At 50.1% G+C, this 24,647-nt stretch overlaps 1 protein-coding gene across 1 annotated transcript in view; it reads right to left on the reverse strand.

The window, feature by feature from the left end:
• The window catches only part of LOC146208620 (protein Wnt-5b-like), a 378,372-nt gene that overhangs the window by 246,916 nt on the left and 106,809 nt on the right, over positions 1-24,647 (reverse strand). The window contains exon 2 of the mRNA XM_084595465.1: positions 22,753-22,831. The gene's annotated coding sequence lies outside the window, so the exon portion shown is untranslated. The remainder of the gene's footprint in view (positions 1-22,752; positions 22,832-24,647) is intronic.

Below are 24,647 nucleotides of genomic sequence, written 5' to 3' on the forward strand. Positions count from 1 at the left end.
TACTCCTCCGCTGCGCGGGTGACTCAAAGGTGCCGCCTCCGTCACGCGAGCTGCGCATGCGCCAGGAGGGAGTGACGTCACACGGTGCACAGCTAGCGCGCCGGGGTCACCGCCGACTCCTCCGCCACGCAGTGACTCGGAGGTGCCGCTTCGCGGCCATTGATCAAATCACAGCCAATATTTTTGTTTTTTTCACGAAAATAATTCATCTACGTGAAGTGACCTCCCAACTGCATTTCCAATAATAGCCTGTAATTCCTCTCCGATATGCATGTTCTAATGAAATGCGCAGCCTCTTTACCATTTTCATTTGAAGGCTTTTTTGCCGCTGCTGCAATTCTTAAGTTCCTTTCGGCCTTAAATATCCGGATACTCAGAACATTAAGTTAAAGTTGCCTGTATAAAGACTGCGGCATTCCAATGACTAAAAAGCATATCTCGCCAAGTCCCGTGCTAAAGGTTAGAAAAAAGAAAGCTAAATTAGTCAGTTTATCGCCGGCTGATCCCCCATAACTGCGCCCAGAATACCAAATTTTTGCTTCGAAAGGCTATATATGCTACGCCGCTATGCAAGTAAAATTCTGCAGCAGCCATTCCTCTGTGTAGCTACGTTACGAATTTGAGTTGAGTGGCGGGAAAACTGTTAAGTGAAATTTTGTGAGCCAGGAATAATAATAAAAATAATTGGTACACTGGAAGAGAAAGGCGCAGTATGTCACACTTGTTTCTGTGGACACCTAAACCGCGTCGCAAGGGAATGGAGGAAGGTGGGAGTAGAAGTGGATAGAGAGAAAGGGGAGCCGTAGTGGAGGGCTGGTGCAGTTGTAAGACGCCTGACTACTGTGCCGTAGTACCCGGGTTCGAACCCGACCTCGGCGGCTGCGTTTCGATGGAGGCGAAGCGAAGAGGCGTCCGTGTGCTGTGCGATGTCAGCGCACGTTAAAGATCCCCAGGAGCCAGGAATGCGCTCTTTTTGTTTCCCAATAAACGTCAACACAGCCAGATAAAAAGAAAAAAATATTAGCTTCAATGCCATTTTATTGACAGGAGCAATTTGAGGCGTATTTGTCTTCAGGGCCCATTAATCTATTCCAAGGTGGTCTTCCCAGGAGAAATCGTGTATTAAAGTTTCTCTCAGACGGACAAACGGCTATGGCATCATGAAAAACTTCCTTCAATGGCTGCTCAGATGTCATCGTTCCCCGAGACTTTGACAAAAAGAAAATAATAGGAGAGTAATAAGGAGCAATTCAGTAGACAGACTCTCTGAAGCTGCCTCTTCCTTCCCCAAACAATCAGCGACATGTATGCAGTCATCAGCTCAAATAAGAGACACTGCTTTAATAAGCTGCTTTAATATGCAGGGACAGTATAGTCTCACGAATTGTTCAAAGTGCGAAGATAATTGCAGGTAAAGTGAGACCATGGCTTACAGACGTGGCTGGCGGGATAGCGATGAAAAGAGCAGTATGCTCATGGATGCCGTTGCCCTCCACCTATTATATATACGAGATGCCTCCACAGCCTCCACTCTACTGCAAACAACTCGGGAAGCCCAGCGCATAGAAGAATGGTTCTCCCTCTTCCTGTCAACCGCATTAAGCTCTATACTATAGCGCCGATATCTGAGGGCAAATCTGCCGGTCCGGCGTCTGCAGCAACCAGAGGACGTATACGTCCCTGGCGATCGGCCACTCAAGTCTGGCCGGCCAACACGGCACTCCACGTCGGCCCCAGTCGCGGCTGCACCTCCGCAAAGCGGCGTTGGCGAGTTCTTGCGGCTCTCCGTGGTGCCTCCTCATGCATATGCGTCCGGCATGGCACATGGCCCCAACGAGCTCAGATCAGCATCTAGATGGTTGCGGCGGGTGTCGGCAGCGCTTCAGCACAGCAATCGATGCCTTCCTTTCCCGCGCGGTGGCCAAGCTGGTGGCAGTGGCAGGCCGCGGCGTCCTGCATCCGCGGCACATGTTCACGCACGCGAGGCTAGCAGCCCGCGTGTGTTGTCCGAGTCTGTGTGCGTGCGTGTGCGCGCGGCCGCCGAAGGAGCGCGTTGTACGAGAAGCGAGCACTTGGCGGCTATTAATTTATGCCTTATGGACTCGCGCACGGGATGCGTGACCCGGCGGCCGCCACGGTTGGCTGGCCGCCGCACGCAGCTTCGTCGCGTCTCTGGCAGCAGCAGGGAGCGCGCTGGCGTTCAGCGCGGCGACGGCGTGACGCGCCGCTGGAGACGCCGCGCGGTCTTGCCACCTGTCCTCTACACCCTACCTCCTCCTCCCGCTGCGCTTCCACGCCTTCATTATACGCATCGCGGAGCTATCCCGGATAGCACCCCGCAGCTCTGCCGAGACCGCAGCCGTTCGCGTGGGGACTTGGACAACGCACCCGGGGCCGTTCAGTTGACCTCTGCTGCGACTCAGGGGTTCTGCGACCCTTAATTCGTACAGTCGAATTTCGATTACTCAAACTCGAAAAATACTTAAAATATGATCGAATTGTAAGGCGTTTAAAGTTCGGGAGGTGGATCAGAAATTTATGGAATCAAAGTTCGAATGAACCGGAACTTCGCATTAAGCGAGTTCGAAGCTAGCAGGATTTCGCGGTATGTCGTAGGGCTTCTTTTTGATATTGAAGGGAAACCGAAAACATTAACGTCATAAGAAAAGAGATATTCGAAGTTGCGATCATTATAACCATCCTCATCAGCTGGATATACCCACAGGAGGGCAAATGCCTCTCCCATATATGTCCACTTAACTCAGTCCTGTACAAGCTCATTAATTCATTCGACCACCGTAAATTTATTAATCTCATCCGATCACCTAACTTTCTGGCGCCCCTGCTACCGCTATGCTTCCCTTGTCGGAATCCAGTTCGTTACACTTGGCAACCATTGCCTTCTATTCGCGTCATATGTCCTGCCCATGCCCATTTCGTTTTGTTGATTTGTACGTTGACATATAAGAAATATAAATGTGCCTTCCTTAAGGTACATTACTGCCGAGAGGTTCTTGCGAGTTAGTTTTGCGGCTGCACAATCGCCGTTAGTTCGAATTGATTTGTGCTCGCTTTTCATTCCCATTTTATTTTCTGTGACTGCGCATAAAGCAGAGAAGCCCACTCGAAGCAAAATGACTGCCCTCAGCTCCTGGAAACAATAGCAATCGAGGCTACGAACTTCACAGCCTGCCTGCGGTTCAACAGTTTTCCGTTCATGCGAGCAACACTGGCGATACTTGACAGCTTGGGTATTTGAGTCGGAGCTAGATAGATTAACACTCGTGAATACGTCCGTTCGCAATTTCGCATGCAGTCCATTCAAGTTCTCGCTTTTTTTCCTTCTGATCCCCACCTTTTCTTTTTCCTTGCAGGAAGTGGATAATTTTGATTGCTGTCACCTGGAGCTGCCTAGCAGGACTGGCGCAACACAAACCTTTCAAGTTTTCAATAAAAGTTATATTTGTACAGTATTTATATCTGACGAAGGTAGCAGCGTGTTTTTATTGTGTTCACCGTTGATGACCATATGCAGCTCAAGCTCTCAGGGGTTCGCTCAGCTCCGCTGCCTGGGCCCTTGACACCATAGGTTGGTACTCGTTTTCGGACCCATTTATTAAGGCGAAAGCCTTTAGTGGCTCGTACTGTCGTGCGGCGGCTCTGATTGGCCGAGGCGGGATGACGTCATAGAGGACTCGACCAATCACAGAGCACCATCGCAGCACGCGAGAATGCGTGCCTTATATGGCCATATGTCAATCAATGATCAACTACTAGTTAATATACTAACTACTAATAAATGACTAATTAATTTATTATTTATCAAATTATTAATTATTACTCACCTACCTAATGACTACTTAACTAATGACTAATTCTTTAATAAGTTACTAATCAGCACCAGTTGCGTAGTAGAATGCGGCACTCAGGCTTTCCCCTTTCACTACTTTAGTCCCTTGTAATTTAATCTAAAGTCTCTTGCAATTTTTTTCTTCGACTTGAAGCCAGTTTTGCGGTCGGATAGAATTTATTTTTTCTTTATACGACCCACTTCTAGCTTCATTTGTTCGTTGCACACACACACACACACACACACACACACACACACACACACACACACACACACACACACACACACACACACACACACACACACACACACACACACACACACACACACACACACACACACACACACACACACACACACACACACACACACACACACACACACACACACACACACACACACACACACACACACACACACACACACACACACACACACACACACACACACACACACACACACACACACACACACACACACACACACACACACACACACACACACACACACACACACACACACACACACACACACACACACACACACACACACACACACACACACACACACACACACACACACACACACACACACACACACACACACACACACACACACACACACACACACACACACACACACACACACACACACACACACACACACACACACACACACACACACACACACACACACACACACACACACACACACACACACACACACACACACACACACACACACACACACACACACACACACACACACACACACACACACACACACACACACACACACACACACACACACACACACACACACACACACACACACACACACACACACACACACACACACACACACACACACACACACACACACACACACACACACACACACACACACACACACACACACACACACACACACACACACACACACACACACACACACACACACACACACACACACACACACACACACACACACACACACACACACACACACACACACACACACACACACACACACACGCACGCACGCACGCACGCACACACACACACACACACACACACACACACACACACGCACGCACGCACGCACGCACACACACACACGCACACACACACACACGCACGCACGCACGCACGCACAGAGACGCATCTTTCTGCCCGTTAGCACACTTTTCAGATTGTGTGCTGTCCTTTCTGGAAAAGCCACAGAATCGGTTTCAGGTAACGCATCGTTGAACGATCTCATCGTGCGGCTATGTGCAGGCAGGCGGGCTTTCGCCGGACGTTCATGTTCGTGCCCTTGCAGCGTGTAGTCCACGCGGGGGTGGGCTTGCGCCAAGTTCTGGGCACTGCGCGCCGCACGCAAACGTGGGTGTGGTTGCGTGGCGGCGTGACGTGAGCGCCCACCACCACGGTCGCCCGCGCGTCGCTCCTCGACTGTGCGCCGCTTGACCTCTCTCCCAGCGTCGCCAGATGGGAAACGCAAACAGACGCCACAGCGGCGCATGAGAGAGCGCGGGAAAAGTGACCGAGGAAGCTGCGGCGCTTTGCACGTCCGGAAACAATGCGAACAACAGCATACTCGCGTGAGATTGAAGCACCGTAGACTGAGGCGATGCCTTCGAAAAGAGCTTTGTTATAAAGTCCGAACACAATGCAGAGCAACGTATATGCGGGGACACCGAAAAGAAACCGCAGGCAAGAATCGGCACTTGTGACATTTTTCTATGGCCTTGTCCTTCGTGCTGTCCTGCGAGTTCATGCAGGACTACCAACTAATCAATCTGTTCACCTGAATAATAATAATAATAATAATAATAATAATAATAATAATAATAATAATAATAATAATAATAATAATAATAATAATAATAATAATAATAATAATAATAATAATAATAATTGGTTCGCAGGAAAGGAAAGGCTCAATATCTGTCACACTTTTTGCTCCGTGGACACCAGAACCGCACCGTAAGGAAAGGGAAGCAGCTAGGTGGAAGTTAAAGTGAAAAGAGGACCCGTAGTAGAAGGCTATGGAGTAATTTCGACCACCTGGAGAGGGTGGCAGAGGGGGCTAGGACAGGTGGGTTACCGCCGCTTGCGGCGGCGCCTAGCCTGTCACCGAATTTTTATCTGTTGTAGGCCGTCATTGCATCCGCCACCGCTTCGGTGGTGGACGACGGCTGTTGTTGCGGCGCGGGTCTTTCTCTTCCTTTTCTTTCTTCTCTATTTTCTCTTCTGTCTGCACGAGGCAGCGGAGGTGGCTCAGCTACTGAGCCAGTAGCAAGCCCGTGCATTTTCTTTTCCTTCTTCCTACAGCCAGAACAACAACAGCTTCTGACCCTACGGGGCTGGGACGGTAGGTCAATGCCGCTTGCGGCGGGGGCTAGCCAGCCACCGATTTTTATCTGTTGTAGGCCGTCATTGCACCCGCCACTGCTTCGGTGGTGGACGACGGCTGTTGCGGTGCGAGTCTTTTTCTCCCAGTTCTTTTTCCTTTCTTCTCTATTTTCGCTTCTGTCCGCACGAGGCAGCGGAAGAGGCGTCCGTGTGCTGTGCGATGTCAGCGCACGTTAAAGATCCCCAGGTGGTCGAAATTACTCCGTAGCCCTCCACTACGGCTCCTCTTTCTCTCTTTCCACTTTCACTCCCACCTTCCTCCCTTTCCTTACGTCGCGGTTGCGGTGTCCACAGAAAACAAGTGAGACAGTTACTGCGCCTTTCCCTTCCTGTAAATAAATAAATCAGGCAGCGGAGGTGGCTCAGCTACAGAGCCAGTAGCAGGCCGTGCATTTTCTTTGCCTTCTTTCTACAGCCACAACAACAACACTGACATCGCACCGCACATGGACGCCTCTCCGTTTCGCCTTCATCGAAACGCAGCCGCCGGCGGTCGGAATCGAACCCGGGAACTCCGGCACAGTAGTCAGACATCTTAATCACAGCACCACCGCGGCGGGGCATTCACTTCGATAAAATGGCGAATAATGGGAAGCGTTCAACCAGTGCAGTTTTTCGTATGTTTGCGTCATCCGAAACAGTTGACAAATGCCTTGCATTGACGCATTTGTTGCCGCGGCACGCTTTATGTGCTATATTTTAGGCGGCCTTTCTTGTTTGTTTGTTGTTTTTTTTTTTTTGAAGCCTAGTTAAAGAAAGCGATCACGTAGAGTTACCAAGAAATTAATTGATTCGAAACTGTTCTGTTCGCCAACCGGAAGACTCGTTCGGCGCAGTGCAGTTCCTTCCCGAAGAGGAACACTGGACACCAGTCATCCGCCTTCAACTCAGCGCATCATCGAACAATTCCGCAAAGTGCGCAGTCAAAGCTGCACTTCAGCGGCAGGGTGCCTGCGCCACATCTGTCAGCTTAAGCACACGCCCACCTTGTACATGCGTGCATAACTGGACAGTCTGGTTGACGAACGAACGCTCGCAGACGGCGGTTATCCTTGGCGCGGGAAAAGGGCAGCCGCAGCCGCTTCGCTCCCCTGAGATCCATCGGAGCTGCGGTGGAGCGAGCGGACGCATCTCACATGAGCTCCGTGATTTCACAGCAAAATTTCGTATTTCTTGCCACTTGCGTTCACCAACTTTGCCCTGGACGTTCGTCTATCGCTCCGGACCCGGTGTGCTGATTTCCAGACCAAGGCAAGCAGTTTGATGATTTTTCGACCAAATATTTTTGGCCGCAACAGCTGCGACAGCTAAGCCTATCGCTGCCTCACGACATCGGCGCGTTCGCGCGCAGCGGTGGTGGCGACGTCGCGTCCCGCCAAGCCCAACACCGCCTTGACTATGCCTTACACTGTGGAAGGCACCGACATTACCGCCGCGGAGTTATCCGATGGCTCATGGACGGCATTCGAGATGCAACGCCGGTACCGAAGACCATCTCCGCCCAAGAAACAACCTGCCGAGGCCCAGACACCAGCCACGACATCGACTGTACCGAATCCGCGGACACGCGGACGCCCTCCACCTTTGACCAAAAAGCGTCCTCTGCCCCGCCTGCCCTCGGAACACCTCAAGATCGTCCTCCGTCCACAGGGCACGCTGAACCTTCACACCGTAGGCCCCGCACGACTTGCACTTGCTATCTACGCAGCCGCCAACGTCGACCACCGCCTAGCGGTTACTGCCGACCAAGTCCGCATACACCCCACTAACAACACCATCACAGTGAGCACGCCTGACAATGCCCGTGCAGTGTCTTACGCCAAGATCGGCACCATCACCATCGACAAGACAGTAGTCCCGGTTGCCGCCTACGCCCCAGCCCCGGACAATTCCGTACGGGGGATTTTGTACCGAGCCTACAGTTACGAAAACGATGCCGAGATCCTGGCTGAGCTCCGCGCTCGAAATCCCGATCTCCCCATCGTTGCTGCGCGTCGTATGGGCAAGACGCAGCACTTCGTCGTTACGTTCGCCAACACCGAGCTGCCCCGATACGTGCGGTACTTGGGGTTTACTTTCGAAGTCTTCCCTTTGAAGCCTCGTCCGGAGGCGTGCTTCAACTGTCGCAAGCTGGGTCACCGAGCGGACGTGTGCCCCCAACCACGAATACCTACATGCCGCCGCTGCGGCGTCGCTCACGACTCCCCACCAGCCGGCCAACCACCTACCTGCCAAGCCATGTGCATCGTATGCAAAGGCTCACATCCAACAGGCAGCAGAAGCTGCAAATACCGCTTCGTGTCTAGCCACAGGCGCAAATCTTCACAGTCCCCCACGGACACTGCCACTGACCCAGACAGTTCGCCAAGCGGCCGCCAGTCCCGTCCCCGAGAACGCGGCCACCAACAACCACCTCCAAGGGATGAATCCTTCCCGCCACTGCAAAGCAGCAGTCCCCCAACTGACCTCGCCACAAGTCCACCACTTCAGCTGCAGGAACCAAGAGATGACTCTTTTCCCCCTCTACGTGGACGCAGTGGGAGCAGAGATAGGAGCAGGTCATCGTCCCAGAGACGCAGCTCGCGGATCAACTCCAACTCCGGAGAAGAAGGAAGACCTGCCAAACATTTGGCATGGAAGACTCCCCTTACAGACAAGCAACGCCGAGCACCCGACCCACAGGTAAGGGAGCTGGCAGAGTTAGTCCGACAACTGCAACAACAGTTAGCTCAGTCTAACGCAAAAATCAAACAGCTAGAAACTGCAAATGCGCAATCAAAAAATGAACAGTCGTCTGTGGCTTGCGCTCGCCTTGAAGTCAGCCGCAATGAGGACATGGAAGTAGATCAAAACCGCCGTAACAAACGAAAGGCACCTTCGGTACCTCGGCCAGATACAGATGACTTAGAGAGTAATTATGAAGAGAGATTTGCAAAAATAGACCAAAGACTAGCCAAGGTGGAGGAAACTATCCAGAAATTAATACCACAGCTTAACAAAGTAACTGACACAATGGAAAAGTTTCCGACTACTTTCGAAACTGTCCTAGCTAAACTCGACACGCTTACAACCAGGGTTAACGCACTAGCATCCCCTAGCAATCTGATATCTCCAACGCCAAATGCAGGCTCTTTGCCTCCCGCCAACACAGCATTCTCACGCCCAGCTGACGGTGCTTCGGCGCGTCCGTCCCCCAGCAGCATTCTCCGACCCAGCGTATTGCAACCCGCGCGAGCGGAACCTTACCCGATACGCGATGGCTAGTACACCTGTTATAGTGTGGCAATGGAACTGCAGGGGATTCCGAGCCAAGCGCAAGGCTCTGGAATATGCAGTTTTGGCCCAAACAAACAGGCCGGTAGTCATAGCACTTCAAGAGACGAATACAGAAGTAAAGCTTGCAGGGTATACAGCATACAATGAGAAAGTGTCGGCTGAGTGCCGGCCGATCACAGCTACACTTGTACACCGTAATCTAACTGCAAACCAATTAGATTTGGAAATACCGGAGGTCTCTCATACATTTATACAAATCCTGCCGAACAAACGAACAGAATCGCCCCTTTACATTCTAAACGTATATAGTCCACCTAAAGACAACAGCACGAAAATAGCCACACTCTTCCGTAAGGCGCATGTAGCCGCTCATAATGGAATGTTGCTGACTGTTGGAGACTTTAACGCACCCCATGCAGAATGGGGCTACTCAGCTAACAGTAGAAAGGGAACTAAATTATGGGAGACAGCCCAGGCGCTAGGGCATACCTTACTCGTCGACCCTGATAAACCTACGCGCATTGGTAACAGTGTAACCAGGGATACGTGCCCTGACCTTACCTTTGCCAGAAATATCCCCGATGCGAGATGGGAAAACCTAAATACAAACATAGGAAGCGACCACTATGTACTATGTACCACTTTCCGAGCTACGCATTGCAAAATGCGTCGCCAGGAAGTGAAGCACACGAACTGGGACGCCTTTAGATATGTCCGCTCGCAAAGGCCAGCGGAAAGTATAGTAGATTTAAGACAATGGACGGAGCGTCTGTTGCAAGACGCCGCAAACACTTCAAAAACTGTTGCCCTTGAGGACAGCAGCCCCAGTCCGGACGCTAAGCTAGTGCACATGATTGAAGCACAAGGAAGTATCCATGCTCGATGGCGTAAAAATAAGCATAACCGACGTCTAAAAATTCGGCTAACCCGGCTTGAAAAGGAAATCGAGGCTTACTCGTGGGAACTTAGCCGAGAACAGTGGCATCAGACTTGCGACCGCCTTAATGGGCAACTGGGCAACAAGAACACGTGGTTTTTACTTAGACATTTACTGGACCCTACGAGAACTAAGGCAGATTCCCACAAGAACCTACATAGGATCTCGCAATCTTTCCAAGGCACCGACGAAGAGCTCATGACCACTTTAAAAGATAAATACATTAACACCTCCCAGGATATACCCACGCCAGATGGGTACTCAGGATTGGATAATCCTCGCATGGATAGCGTCTTTACCGTAGCAGAGATTAGGGCTGCTCTTAACAAAATTAACACCACCTCGGCACCGGGGGAAGATTGCATCACCAATAAGATGTTGCGCAATTTAGAAGACCAGTCAGTAGAGGCTCTTACGGACCTCTTCAACAGGTACTGGACAGAGGGCAGCGTCCCTGAGGAATGGAAGCACGCTAAAATTATTTTCATACCTAAACCGGGCAAAAGACTCGAGATGGGGAACCTCCGCCCAATCTCGCTAACGTCATGTCTCGGGAAGGTAATGGAACACGTTGTCTTAAACAGGCTCCTTATGCACACCGATGCGGAAGGCACGTTTCCCCCGTCCATGATTGGGTTTCGAGCAGGTCTTTCGACCCAGGACATTATGTGGCAAATTCAACAAGACATTCTAGATACAAATCGCATAAGAGCCACGCGAACCATCCTGGGACTCGATGTGAGTAAGGCCTTCGACAATGTGTCACACGCTTCCATCCTCAATCACCTCTCACAGTTACACGTAGGCAAACGGACATACGACTACATCGCTGCCTTTCTGAATGCGCGTACGGCTACGCTCCATTTCGTTGACAAAGTTAGCGACAAAATTACACTAGGGACGAGAGGAACACCGCAAGGCGCCGTACTTTCACCTTTTCTCTTCAACATCGTTATGAGCGGCCTCCCGCGTCTGTTAGATGATATCCCACACATACATCATTCCATATACGCCGACGACATCACCATATGGACCAATTCTGGCTCCGATGGAGATATTACAGATTCATTACAACGAGCTATCGACACGGTACAGTCTTATGTGCAGGAAAACGGCCTTACCTGTTCACCGGCTAAATCAGAACTATTAGTTATAAGGAACAAACAAGCTTCACAGGTAAAGCCAGATTCTCGAGAACCTATCCAGTTACACATTGACAACCATCCGATACCCCCGGTAGCCACGATCAGAGTTCTCGGAATGTTGATTCAGAATAATACGCAGAACACAGAAGCTATACGCCGGCTACGCGTCACGGCGCACCAGATAGGTGGGCTGGTGAGACGCATTGCCACACGTCGCAGGGGTATGAGAGAAGCCGACCTGTGCAGGATTATCCAAGCCTTTGTGATAAGCAGAATCATGTACGCTTGCCCGTACTATCATCTGCGTCGTAGGGACGAACATGCACTTAATAGCATAATTAGAACAGCATACAAAGCGGCCCTTAGCTTACCAGTATACGCTAACTCAGATCGACTACTGCAGTTAGGAATTTTTAACACACTATCTGAACTAATTGAAGCCCATAAGACAGCACAAGTGACCCGCCTGTCACGCAGCCTTGCGGGACGCGTAATTCTCCACAAGCTCCACATCCACCCCACTGAGGAGGTGTGCGCAACATCCCATTTATCGGCTGACATAACTAGTAGACTAGTTGTTAAACCAATAGCCAAAAACATGCTACCAGGTAGACATGATGCCCGCAGGAAGACAAGGGCACAGACCCTTGAGAAACAGTACGAGGACGATCCACAAGCAGTGTACGTGGATGCAGCTCAGCACATCAAAAACGGAGCATACGTGGCATGTATGGCCACTCCAAAGTCAACCTTCATTAACGCTATAACATTTCATGCTAGCTCCATATGCGAGGCAGAGGAAGTAGCTATCGCACTGGCCATCGCGGATCCCCACACCAAAACTATTCTAAGCGACTCAAAAAGCGCCGTTCAAAATTTCGCCAAAAATTCTGTAAGCGCACTCGCGGCGCGAATTCTGCGCAACCGATCTCTCAATCACAACATCAATCTCGTATGGGTTCCGGCTCACGCGGGTAACTCCGGAAACGAAGGGGTCGACCGTCTAGCCCGAGGCTTAACCAACCGGGAGACGGGAGATCTATCGGGAACGGACGCGCCTGTGGAGGCACCGCGCACATACGCGGAGGTAACAAACTTTTATCGCGAGCTAAGATGCACGTACCCCGCCCCTCACCCCGACCTCGACCGGGCGCAAGCCACGACACTCAGACGCCTACAAACAAAGGCCATTCTTAGCCCCTACCGACTATCGTTAATTACAAACGGAGAATTCAACCCTGCATGCCGGCACTGCGGTGACGGGACGCAGGCCACTCAAGACCATATACTGTGGGAATGCGCCAGCAATCCCCCTCCAAAGACACTCTTGCCAGCTCCCTCAGCGGAGGAATGGGACAAGCTGTTGGCCAGCCCAAGGAAAACTACGCAACTGGCCCTCGTCACGCGAGCTCAAGAGGTCGCTCCCGACTGGAGGCCACCCTAGACTCGCCCCAGCCCGAAATAATTCCTTTCATTTCGTGGCAATAAAAGTTGTTACCACCACCCCGGAGTTTTTGGGAGAAATGGAGGACACCGCATGCCGAGCCACGTGCCGGTGCCTGAACACTGGGAGAGCTCCTGAGGGGTAGGGTGCCTCGATGCGCTCCCTACTGAGGGGCCCTGAGGCGCGCGCACGTCTCTCGTGGCGGCGGAAACACGTGCGTGGCCTCTTGCGTGACGCGCGCCCGCTCTGCTCCCTCGGGGAGGGTGAGTGCCACCCTCGATCACCTCCTTCCCATTCTCAGCTCTACCCACACCCCGTTCCTGCAGAAGCCGCCTGGCGGTCTGGTCTAGAGACGACGGCGGAAACGCTAAAGGAGAGATTCTGGGGGGCTCATCCTACTTAATTCGTAGCCCCTTTGGCTTGTATCTGAATCGGGCCTTGGGTGGTATGGAGCACAACGATGCAGGCTAATTATTCAGAATTTTTTAATACTTCGGAATAAAAAGTGAAATAGCGGGAGCTTGACATTTAGCAAATACAAGTTCCTTATTTTGGAAATACCGTATTACATATGTAAGGGTCACGACTCAATACCATGTGATTCAGATAAATCTGAGATGCACACTGGCGCTACGTTTTTAATTGACCTTGATAATTAATTCACGTGGAAATACCGTTATACCAAGACTGGCATGAGCCTTGCCCACGTGCGAATTGCGGATTTCAAACACCAAGATAATTATTACCGCCATCCCTGAACAGACACTTTCACTAATATATCCATTTTCTCCACTTCATATAACAGCAATGTATTCGTACAAATCAATGAATAAAATCCTGCAGTAAAGAAACAAAAAGTAACCGTGTGATGCGATCAGCTATCCTTTCGTGCGTACGTGCGTGCGTGCGTGTGTGTGTGTGCGCGTGCGTGTGTGTGCGCGTGCGTGTGTGTGCGCGTGCGTGTGTGTGCGCGTGCGTGTGTGTGCGCGTGCGTGTGTGCGTGTGCGTGTGCGCGTGCGCGTGCGCGTGCGCGTGCGCGTGCGCGTGCGTGCGTGCGTGTGCGTGCGTGCGTGCGTGTGCGTGTGTGCGTGCGCGTGCGTGCGTGTGCGTGTGTGCGCGTGCGTGTGTGCGTGTGCGCGTGCGTGTGCGCGTGCGTGTGTGCGTGTGCGTGTGTGCGTGTGCGTGTGTGCGTGTGCGTGTGTGCGTGTGCGTGTGCGTGTGCGTGTGCGCGTGCGCGTGCGTGTGTGTGTGTGTGTGTGTGTGTGTGTGTGTGTGTGTGTGTGTGTGTGTGTGTGTGTGTGTGTGTGTGTGTGTGTGTGTGTGTGTGTGTGTGTGTGTGTGTGTGTGTGTGTGTGTGTGTGAATTTACAGAGGATATTTTGGAGATCCACTGTGAAGATATCGTATATATGTAGACCTTATCACGTCCCTTCCTTAGCTTATTAGGGCGTGAGTATTGTATGGCTTATGTCGACAGTTTCGTGTCACCGGAATTTGTCATCCTGGTTACGTGCGAACTAAACGAGTTATAAGAAAAAGAATGGTTGCATTAGACAGAGGATGAAGAAATCTCGCTGGGGGAAAAGTCTGGTTCATGTGGGGTAATTAGGCAATTAATTGGAACCAGTTGAATCAATCTGACGTCTAAATAGCAGGGAGGTGTAATGGCGACGTCTAGATGGGGTCACGCGGTACTCTACTTCCGGTGACGTAGACCTAACTTTTGGTGGCGGGAAATTTGAAATATTTCAATGTGAATGAGCGGGAAAGGGCATGATTTGCGGGCACAAATGGTGAGAATGGCTAGAAAGTGCAGAGGTAATCAACCAACTGCAGACTCAAAAATTTTTAGAACTCTGCATTGGAGAAATGCGAAAGCCTTTTGCTGTTGCACACGGTACATCGCGCACGCCTTGTCGAACACAACCAACGTTCCGTTGAACGCATCAAAGTTCATCGGCGTTAATTAATGAATTAATTTGGTTCACAGGAAGGGAAAGGCGCAGTAACTGTCACACTTGCTCTGTGGGCACCCGAACCGCGCCCATAATTGGTTTACAGGAAAGTAAAGGCACAGTATCTGTCACTCGCGGAACCCCGCTGACACATCTCGCGGGCAACACAGCAACGCTCAGGCTTACGCATTTCTCCAGTGCAGATTCTGAAGTGTTCTCGGAATTTTCCTGTTATCTCAGTGCCATCGTCGTATCGAACTGCCATGGGAGATAGGAGCTACTCTGTTCTGTCATAGCTTGCTGGCATTGAAACCGGTCCAACACTTCTTGACCTCAGCACCACCCTGAAACTGCGATTTCGTTTCCAGAGACCTGGAAATTTCAGGCCCAAAGAGGTGCTTCTATATTGTCGTATGTAAAGGTTACAAACCTTCATTATGTACATCTACAGCCCGGGACGAGTATCTTTTTAAGTTTTAGTTAGGCGCACATGTAATCACGTCGGGGGTTAATTTGAGTGCACCTGGACTGCTGGTCAGGAGGAGATTGCACAGAGGAGTTGCGCAGTCAGTTACGCAAAAATGCCTCGCACATGGCCAGTTGCAATAGCTAGAGAACTGTGCATAGGCGCGCGAGCGCATCCCATGGTCGCGAGTGTCGGCGCCTCTCCACGTTTCGTCATCGTCTCCTAGTGTAGCCTGGGAGGCATAAAGGTAAGTCGATCTATGGTTCTTCTTACTGGGTGTTTCTATGTACTTCTCATTAGGCAATTAATTCGCGATACGGTCGCGATACGAAGCGTTATCATTTTCTTTGTCGCGAAAGATGCGCCGAGATCTGTCTCGAAGATTCCGATCACTTGTGTATGTTACCACAATGTTCCAGGGTGTATTAGTAGCAGTTTTCGACGTTATCTAGATTGTTCTGAGCAGCCTTTAAATTGAGCGTTGACGAGTGGGACGGGCATTCTTTGTTCGACGATCGATGAGCGCGTGTGTTGCTATCGCCGCCGCCGAGTTGCTTAGTTCTTTTGCGGGCGTAAGTCAGCCCAATATAGAGTTAATTTCCGGCGGCTGGCCGACAGATCCTGCAGGCATTAGGCTACAACGTTGACAATTTAGAGCCACTTTCGTCCGCCGCCCCACCATGGGAGTTGATTGACTTAGTAGATGGTATACCATTACCAAAGAATATGAGTTCGGCTAATCCTCAAAGGCGCAAAGCTGCCGCCAAACGTCATAGGAAGATGTCACACAAGCTAGCCCAGGAAGGAGCTATCCAACTATACACAGACGCCGCTCAGTTTCAACACTGCGTAGCTATAGCTTGTCACGACTCTGTGTCAGATACCTCGGTAGTTCAACGGCTTTCCGAGGAACACACTGTTACCAATCTCGAACTCATTGCCATACGACTTGCCATTACTCGAATAGTAGCAAGACAGGATCGGGCTCCGTGCACCTACCATGTTTACAGATTCACAAGCAGCGTATACTGCATGCCGCGCAGGGGGAGCAGACTATGCCATTCTGAACACTATTCGAACACAAGCCCGTCGCCTGAGAGAGGAGGGTTACACCTTAATTATCAAATGGATTCCTGCACACGAAGGAATCACTGGAAACGAAAAGGCACACCAGGCAGCGCGCGCAGCAGCTCTTTCCGCACCTTTGCCTGGATCCACATTCGTTTCCGCTTCGTGGCCCCCTGAGGACGTTACGCATCCGTCGTCGCCTCATATGGATAGGGCGGAGACATGGCATCGAGCACAACGCTATCGTCGAAGCATACTCCAGCACTTGGCCAACCCTGAGCAACTATATCGCCACCCCGATAGCTCATTCCGGAGAGTGGAGGCAGTACTCCTTCGCCGAGCCCAGACTGGTCAGCTTCTGTCACCCGCGAAGCTGCACCTCATAAACCCGCAGGTATACCCTTCTCCTCAGTGCCCGACATGCCCGGCCAGAGGCACGGCCGAACATCTCCTGTGGAACTGCCCTACTTTTGACGCAGTACGGGAGAGATCACTCAAGTCCCTGGGCGGGCTTCGACCTATAACCCTGCAGGCATGGGTCGATCCCCCATCGCACATCGGGCTATCAGACGCAACCCGGCTCTGGCGAACTTTCCTTTCTTACTTCAAGGAAGAAGAAGGACCAGGCCATTACTTCGCGGAGCCGACCTCGGGATGACCCTACCTCGAGGAAGAAGTGGACACCGGTCCCTCATATCTATCCCAACCTTCACCCCCACCCTCACCCATACCCTCACCCCCACCCTTAACCGCTCCCCCACCCCTACATCCATGAAGCAACTTAGTTCTGCCGCAAGGTAAATGCCTACCGTAAGCAGAAATAAAGACGTAATAAAAAAAAAAAGAGAATTTAAAAAAAAAACAGAAAAAAAAAATAAAACGGTTTTGAAGGTTTCGCGGCAATATTTGCAACTGGGCAAATGTATCAGGGCGTGACAGCAAGACATGCTGCCAGCATTTAATTTTATTTAACAGTGCCCTTTCTCCTTCTTCTCAACATAAGAAGTATTTAGAACAGAAAGCTGGGCTAGTTGGTAATTGTTATCCATATTAAAGCAGTGCGAAGAAGACGAAAACGGAACAAGCACAGCACGAGCGCTGACTTTCTATAAATTCATGTAAAATAAATAAATGTATAAATTCATGTGTGCGTAATAAATCGTCAGTTGAAATTAAGCACTCGTGTTGTTGTGCTTGTTCCATCTTCGTCTTTTTCGCGCTGTTTTATTATGGATTAGAAGTATAAATTGATCAGCACTGATTTCGCACAAAGTTCTCGATACGCTTGCGTCTCCACAGAGACCACACCAGCCGGCCGTATCAGCCAAAGATGTGACAACCGCGGCTGGCCGATGACGTCAGCAGCTGTATGGCGGTTTTGGTATACGCGCTTGGTGTGACGTATAGTAGTCGGTACACAGCGCGGAAGGAGCAAGAGAGAAAGACACGCACGAGAGCTGTTACATCGCTTTTGTTACACACGCTTTTGGCTCACTGACCAGCACCACTGGCTTCGCAACTTAGCGTCCTCTTTCCTCACACGCATCTCCTGCTTGCGGAGGGGGCGAAGAAAAGGAGTTTTAATGTGTTCCGTGGCGCTTGCAACTACAGCACGCTCTGGGCATACAGCGGGCGTTTGGCGGCACTTCCTCGGCGCGCTGCATCCGCCCTCGGCCGCCACTCACCCACTGCAAACAGCGGCCGAGAAGCGTGGGACGGTGGGAGCGCGCGGTGGCGTGGCATTCGCCGACTGCGCGTCCACGCTCCACCGAGCCGAACGGCGGCGGTGCGGGAGGCACGCACGTCGCGACGCCGACCCCGGTGTTCAGCCAGCCGTCGCTGGGCCTGCGGCGCGACCGGCACGCAGTCGGTCCGCAGGGGACGCACGCGAACGCTGGGTGCACGCACTCGCGGCAGTAGGGGAGAAGCGGCTCCCCCTTGCACAGCGGTTTCTCGCTAAAGTCGAAAGAGAAATTGTTGGTTCAGAGAAGCAGGCAGCCGATAGTAGTAATTCTGACTCAAATTCGTTAGTTCCGAAAGACAGCAGAATGTCGCTCAATATGCGACTGCTACCACTGTTTTTGAATGTTAGAGAGAGATGGAAGAGAGAGAGAGAGAGGGGGGGGGGGGGGCGCTAAGGAGGTTCGTTTCGATTCGAACTCTGGTGAGAGGTTGGTCTCTAAAATGTCGGCTGTGCGTTCGACAGTCCCGATGTCTCGAGGATTCTATGTGTGTGGATATAACAGTATTCGAATTAGTTTCAGATAAAAATTATGGCTTTCCCGTTATCGTAATACAGCCGCTATTGTTCATACAACTGCGATCCAGGAAGAGGACAGTGTCACGTGTGCATAAATGTACAATTAATACAACAGCATCAACCGCGACTCTTTATGTCCTGTGCCATCCTGATTTCGATTGCTGTGGCTGAATACAAATTCAGCTCGGTGACCTTGCCAGCGTCGGAGCGAATCTGCGTTGGAGCCCCGAACGCGAAATTCGGAGGTCGTGGTTACGATGCTACCTGCGGCATCTGGTTGTTTTATCGTTTACTTTCTAATCAATTATCTCAATGATTACATTATTTTTCGCGTTACCAACACCCACAAAAAAAGCCCTATGCTTCCTTGGTATCTGTGCCTGTTGGTTCCTTTCGTATGTATTTCAAAACGAGCTCCTGATCTCCATACAAGTGCAGCGTTGTGGGACATTTGAATTGCGGCACAGCTGTGGCATATTGTAAGATACCTTAATTTATGAACATGTAGATACAAATTGGTTTCAGCTTCTGCGACATGGCAACATATTTTCTTGCGCTTACTGCCATAAAAAGGCTGCAATAAAAAGCCAATGAGGCGAGTTTTTGAAAATTAATAGCAAAAACTCAAAAGACCGCCGAGAAAGGATCTGCTGATATATTGATTGTTATCCTGGAGGTGTACAATAATGTTAAAAAAAAATGTTCAAAAACAGTTTTCTTGGAAACGTCCGAAATTTACTGGCATTTATTTGTTTGCTGTACGTGCATTCTCGCGCTTTCTTGCAGTGATCCGTGATGATGAAAAAAGAAAGATGCATGCGTGAATGACCTGCTTGAATAATACTACAGACAATTAAGAAGCCACGACATACCGAAAATGAATTAATGAAGGAAACTACGTTGGCTCTATTAGAATCCTGCAACATGATGTGCATTAGAAATATAAGGTCAGAATGGAGAACAATTTCATTTTTGAAATGGATACCAAAAATCGCAGCGCTAGCCGTGCACTCTTCGAGTTGCGGCATTCAGTCAGCCTCACGGATATTAGCAAGTGACGAACTGCATGAGGCTGCACGAGCAGTGAGCGAGGCCGAGTCAGCCAGCGTGAAACCCCGCTGCGTCTTGCTCAACAGAATGACACGGGCCAGCCGACGAAAAGCCTCCCGCTGTGCACATGTCGGGTCCACACTGTCCGCACCGCAACGCCGCAGTACCGTCCGCATCGCATGAATGGGGTTCCAATTTGTGCCTTCACCACTGCCGCGGTTGTGCCCCCTGAAGCCAATATACGCTGGCTACGCTTCGAAAGGGGTGAAGCGGAGCCCCCACCGCATCCTGATTGAATCCCATCTGAATGCTCCCCCTGCCGAGGTTCTTCCCCTCTTTGCGAGTGGTCCGTGAGACGAATGGGCGGAAAAGGAGTGAATGTAGCTGAAGATGATGCATATATCTGTTGGCGTTAATTGTTTCGCAATAACATGGGATAAATTTCATAGGAAGGGTGCGTGAAGGTGATGTCCTGCAGGCATCTCCATTCATTCAGCGGAGCTGAATCTTAGCATTTTGAATCAACTTGTACTTCTTTACCTGTATCCTAGAAGGTACGCCGTTCGCTATAGTTAAATAACAATAATAAAAAAAAAGGAGAAGCAGATTTATTTTTCCAATTCCACACTACAGATCGTCTACTGGTATGTCGATCATTTCACGCGACATACCAGCCCGCCGAGGATGGTGCGCTTTTTTAAGCTTTTAATACTTCCCGTCATATTACACCGGGCTCATTTATCTTTTGCCGTGCCCGGCCCGTAGCCTCTTCCTTCGATGCCCCATTTTTCATTTCTGTTTGAATCGCGCAAGAAGGAACAATAAACCGAGTTTCCCAGCACGTACTTCTTTGCTTTTCTGCTTTTATTTCCTCTCCGAACATCATCCTGGGGGCGCTCCGCTGCGAAGATGGACAGGGCTGTGGAGGATCAAATTTGCGGTCTCTCGCTCCTCCGACGTCCGCTCGGAGAGCGTCATCTTCAGCGGCGCGCTGAAGGCCGGCCTGCCTGCCAGTCTGCCTATCCTTTTCTTTCTTCCTTCTACATTTCTCTCTTCACTCCTCATAAAGTTTCTCGTTTCCTGAGAGGCAGAACCGCGTCAAAGAATGAAGAAACGAAGTAAGTAAACAGGAGAAAAGAAAATGGGAACAAAAAACGGATTGAAAGATAGCAAAGAGTTGGGGAAGCTAAGGGAGATGGTTTCGGGAGGAGAGGGCGCGTCCGGGAAGCGTAGCAGGGATGTAGAGGGATTGCATTGTGAGCCAAGTTTCTACTACTCGCACCCCCTGTCGATTGAGGCTCGCTTGGATCGATGCTGGCCATCCCCCAGCTCTCTCTCCTTCTTCCCCTTCTCTCTCTCCTCCCGTATAGCTGTAGCTATTTGCCCTTTCCCTTTGCACTCCAGGAAGAGGGAGCGGAAGGCTTTCCCGATACGGAGGCTTCCCCTCAGGACAGCCGTCGCGAAAGGAGAAAGGGAACCGAGGGACGTTGGCGGCAGAGTGTCCCATGCCGGAGTCTGTGGTGAAGCATGCCGCTGGGGTGGTGGTCTCCGTGCGCTGTACTGGCGCAGGATGAGCTCCTTCTCATCCCGCTTTTGTCTCTTGCGTCCCCTTCCTTTCTTGTTCCCGGGCGCACATAGTACATCTTTTGACAGGAGTGCAGAGAAGGGAGCAGAAAGTTTCGCCCTTTCCTGCATTTGCCATAACAACTCTACGTCGTGGCGCTCTTTTCAGCTTCATTTTATTTTGTGCCAATTACTATTCCTTGTTGGATTCCAAAGTTTCATTGAGCGAGGCTAACACTAATACAGCGTGTTTGTCAAAATGATGCGCGGTTCTTGTTGTGCCTGCCTTGGCGACGCTGTCGCTCACTATTAAGGCGTCAACCATTCAGGAACTAAAGTCGTTTTGCGGAAATACGTTTTTCTTTTCTTCTCTTGACGTGACAGACACGGCAGGAGAGCCACTGTGGCGAACGTTCTAAGATTTGAAGGCTTCTTCAGTGAAGTGTCGCGCGCGTGTTTTAAGGATGACTGAAATTGGGTCGCCTCAGGGAAGCTCTGTATCAATATTTAAAGAGAAAACAATTTGAAGAGCATCAGACCTTGATATGTGTACCATATGTTTTCGGAGTTAGTATTGTACTGGCGCGTAGCCAGCTTCGCGAACTTCAAGCGCAGTAACTTTGTTAACACCTATGGAGCGCGCGGGTAGGTATATCGTGCTAGCGCTCCGCCTTTTGCTGTTCCCTCCCTCACCCCTCTACTTGTTTATGCTGCCTGGGAACCCTGCAAAAGGCAGGAAGGCTGTAAACTTAATTGGGATGTTTTTCATTAATTTCTCGGGGTACGTATTTTTCGTGCCGCCTCACCTCAGCCAGTTCCGTGACAGAGAAAGTTCAAAATGTGGACGGATGTGGGTGCCATAAAGTAAAAACCAGATATGGCAGCGAGGAGCGCCGTCGGCGGGACCTCTGCTTTCGATCAGAGCCTGCGCATCGTGCGTCCTCGCCCATAGGAAAACGTTGTGGGTCTTTAACTGGATCAAGCAGAGAAGGCTGGAGTACTCCCCGGCTGTGAACATGTGAAGACTGTGGCGTTTATCGGAGGCGGTCAACGAGTTTTCTTTGCCCCAACACGTCCGGACTCGATCGGCGACGGCGCGCCCTCAGCCATCGCCGCCGCCGCTTGAGTTGGGACGCAGCTCTGTATAAGGACTTAGGAGAGCGACCACTACTGTCTGATTGCTATCCGAGAGCTTTGGTCCCAGCATGTCGCGCACCATTTGCTATGACTGACTGTTAATTTTTTTTCATTACATCTCTTAACTAGTTCAAAATATGTTTTGCGCGCTATCTATCATAATTAAACTTATATCAATGTGTACTCACCAAGCCTGTTGGCCCCTCTTCAATGCGACGGAGCTACAATTCCGCAGCGGACTCCCAATTCACAACAGTAAGCTTCCCACTGCAATCGGATAAAAATGCCAGAGAACGGTAAATAAAGGGAAGACAGTTGGTCCAGTATCGTGCGTATACAACAAAAGGAAAATAAGGGGTGAAAGTTTGAAGAACATAGAGGAGAGGGAATGAGAATGGCGGACGCGAAACGTGCGCTGCCTTTTTTTGCAGAGCCAATTCATGGCGTCAGGTACCTAGGAGAGGAGAACCTCAAGTACATTGCATGCTTTTCTTGTGAGGCAAAATGCCGAGGTGCCATAAGCATCCCATCCGCTTCTTAGCTCGATCTTATAGTGGCTAATAAGCTTTAAAACTGATACGACTTAATGTTCACCGTGGATAGCCATGATTGACAAGAGTGTGCAGTTCATATTTTCATCAAACGCGCCCGTAGCGAACACACATTTCTTAGATTCGCTTTATTTAAGATTAGGCACGCAGCGGGTACATCATGCACCTCGGGACATATCGGACGAATTCAGGTCGTTTGTTAATGTCAGTGACGTAGCCAGAATAGAAATAGGGGAGAGGGAATGCTACGGGATGTTCTGACATCGAAACAAATCCCCGGCTATGACCACTGGCAATGTGTACGATATGGAACTATCTCTGGTCTATAGTATAATGGCCGATTTAGTCTCGGTCACTAGGCCTAAATATTCGTTGGAGGCACTTATCGCTCTTAAATGCGGTAAGCTAGGTGAAAAACCTTTCCTACGACTCATTGTACTCAGTTGCCGCTTTCACTCATCAATGCTTCTTTTCTCCCTCTTTTTTTCTTTTTGCTCATTTTTCTCTTTCTTGCTCTATTTTTTGTACATCTTTCTACTTTTCTCTCTTATGGTTGTTTTACTCATTTACTGTTTTACTCTTCTTCTATTCTGATTGTTTTTTCTTTCGTGCTGTTTTTTTTTTCTATTTTACTAATACTTATCTTTTTCCCTTTATTACTCTTGACTATTTTCGATGTTCGATTTTCGATAATGCAATTACGAGGCCTGACATTAAAGCTTTCCAACCTTTTTGCACGTCTTTAACTTGACATATTTTTGCATAATTTCAACATCTGTGGTTGTTTTCACGTCTGCACACTATATCGTCGTCTATGGCAATTCCGACGTCGAATATAACTTTTTTCTCCAATTAATTAAATAATTACTCTACATAAACGAAATTTTGCACATAGAGGCATTTTTTCACCGTCCAGCTCATACAACCATTATTTTACTCATAATTAAATTAACCACGTCATTCTTTGATAGGGATTATGGGAAGCCCTTTGCTGACGGACATTTTCTGCTCACACCCATGAACCTAAAAGGTTTTGCCTTAATACATTATAACGGGGCTCTTCTGAGAAGGGAGGAGCAGGGCTGACTGAGGACAGGCGCCCCTTTTATAAAAGCTCCGATTCAAATTGATGACATATACGTTTTGAAGGCCCAGACTAAGGCTGTAGGCCCAAATATGGTGCCCTACGCGAGCAGTAAGAAGCTGCACTGTTCAACGTCGAAGTGAAGTTCCGACGTTGGGCTTGTTCGCCGCGCCTGTGCTCCCGGAAAAAGAAAAAGAACTATTCAACGTTTTTCTTGCCCTTCGAATAAGTAGCAGAGAAAGGGGGCAGAGAAGCGTCCGCGCAGCTTGAGATAGGGCGGGATACCGAGAATACGGGATGGATCAAGGGGTCAACCTCTTGTAGCGTAGACGACGCGCAGAACCCCTTTCTTCCCGCATAAGCTGATCCGCGAGAGCGGCGATGGGGCATTTGAACGCGTGTGGTGTCGGTATTTTCCCGTATCTGCAGCCTAGCTTCAGAAAGCGCT

Source organism: Amblyomma maculatum, chromosome 1 (assembly GCF_055883805.1).
Source record: "Amblyomma maculatum isolate TAMU_Amacu chromosome 1, ASM5588380v1, whole genome shotgun sequence".
Taxonomy (NCBI): domain Eukaryota; kingdom Metazoa; phylum Arthropoda; class Arachnida; order Ixodida; family Ixodidae; genus Amblyomma; species Amblyomma maculatum.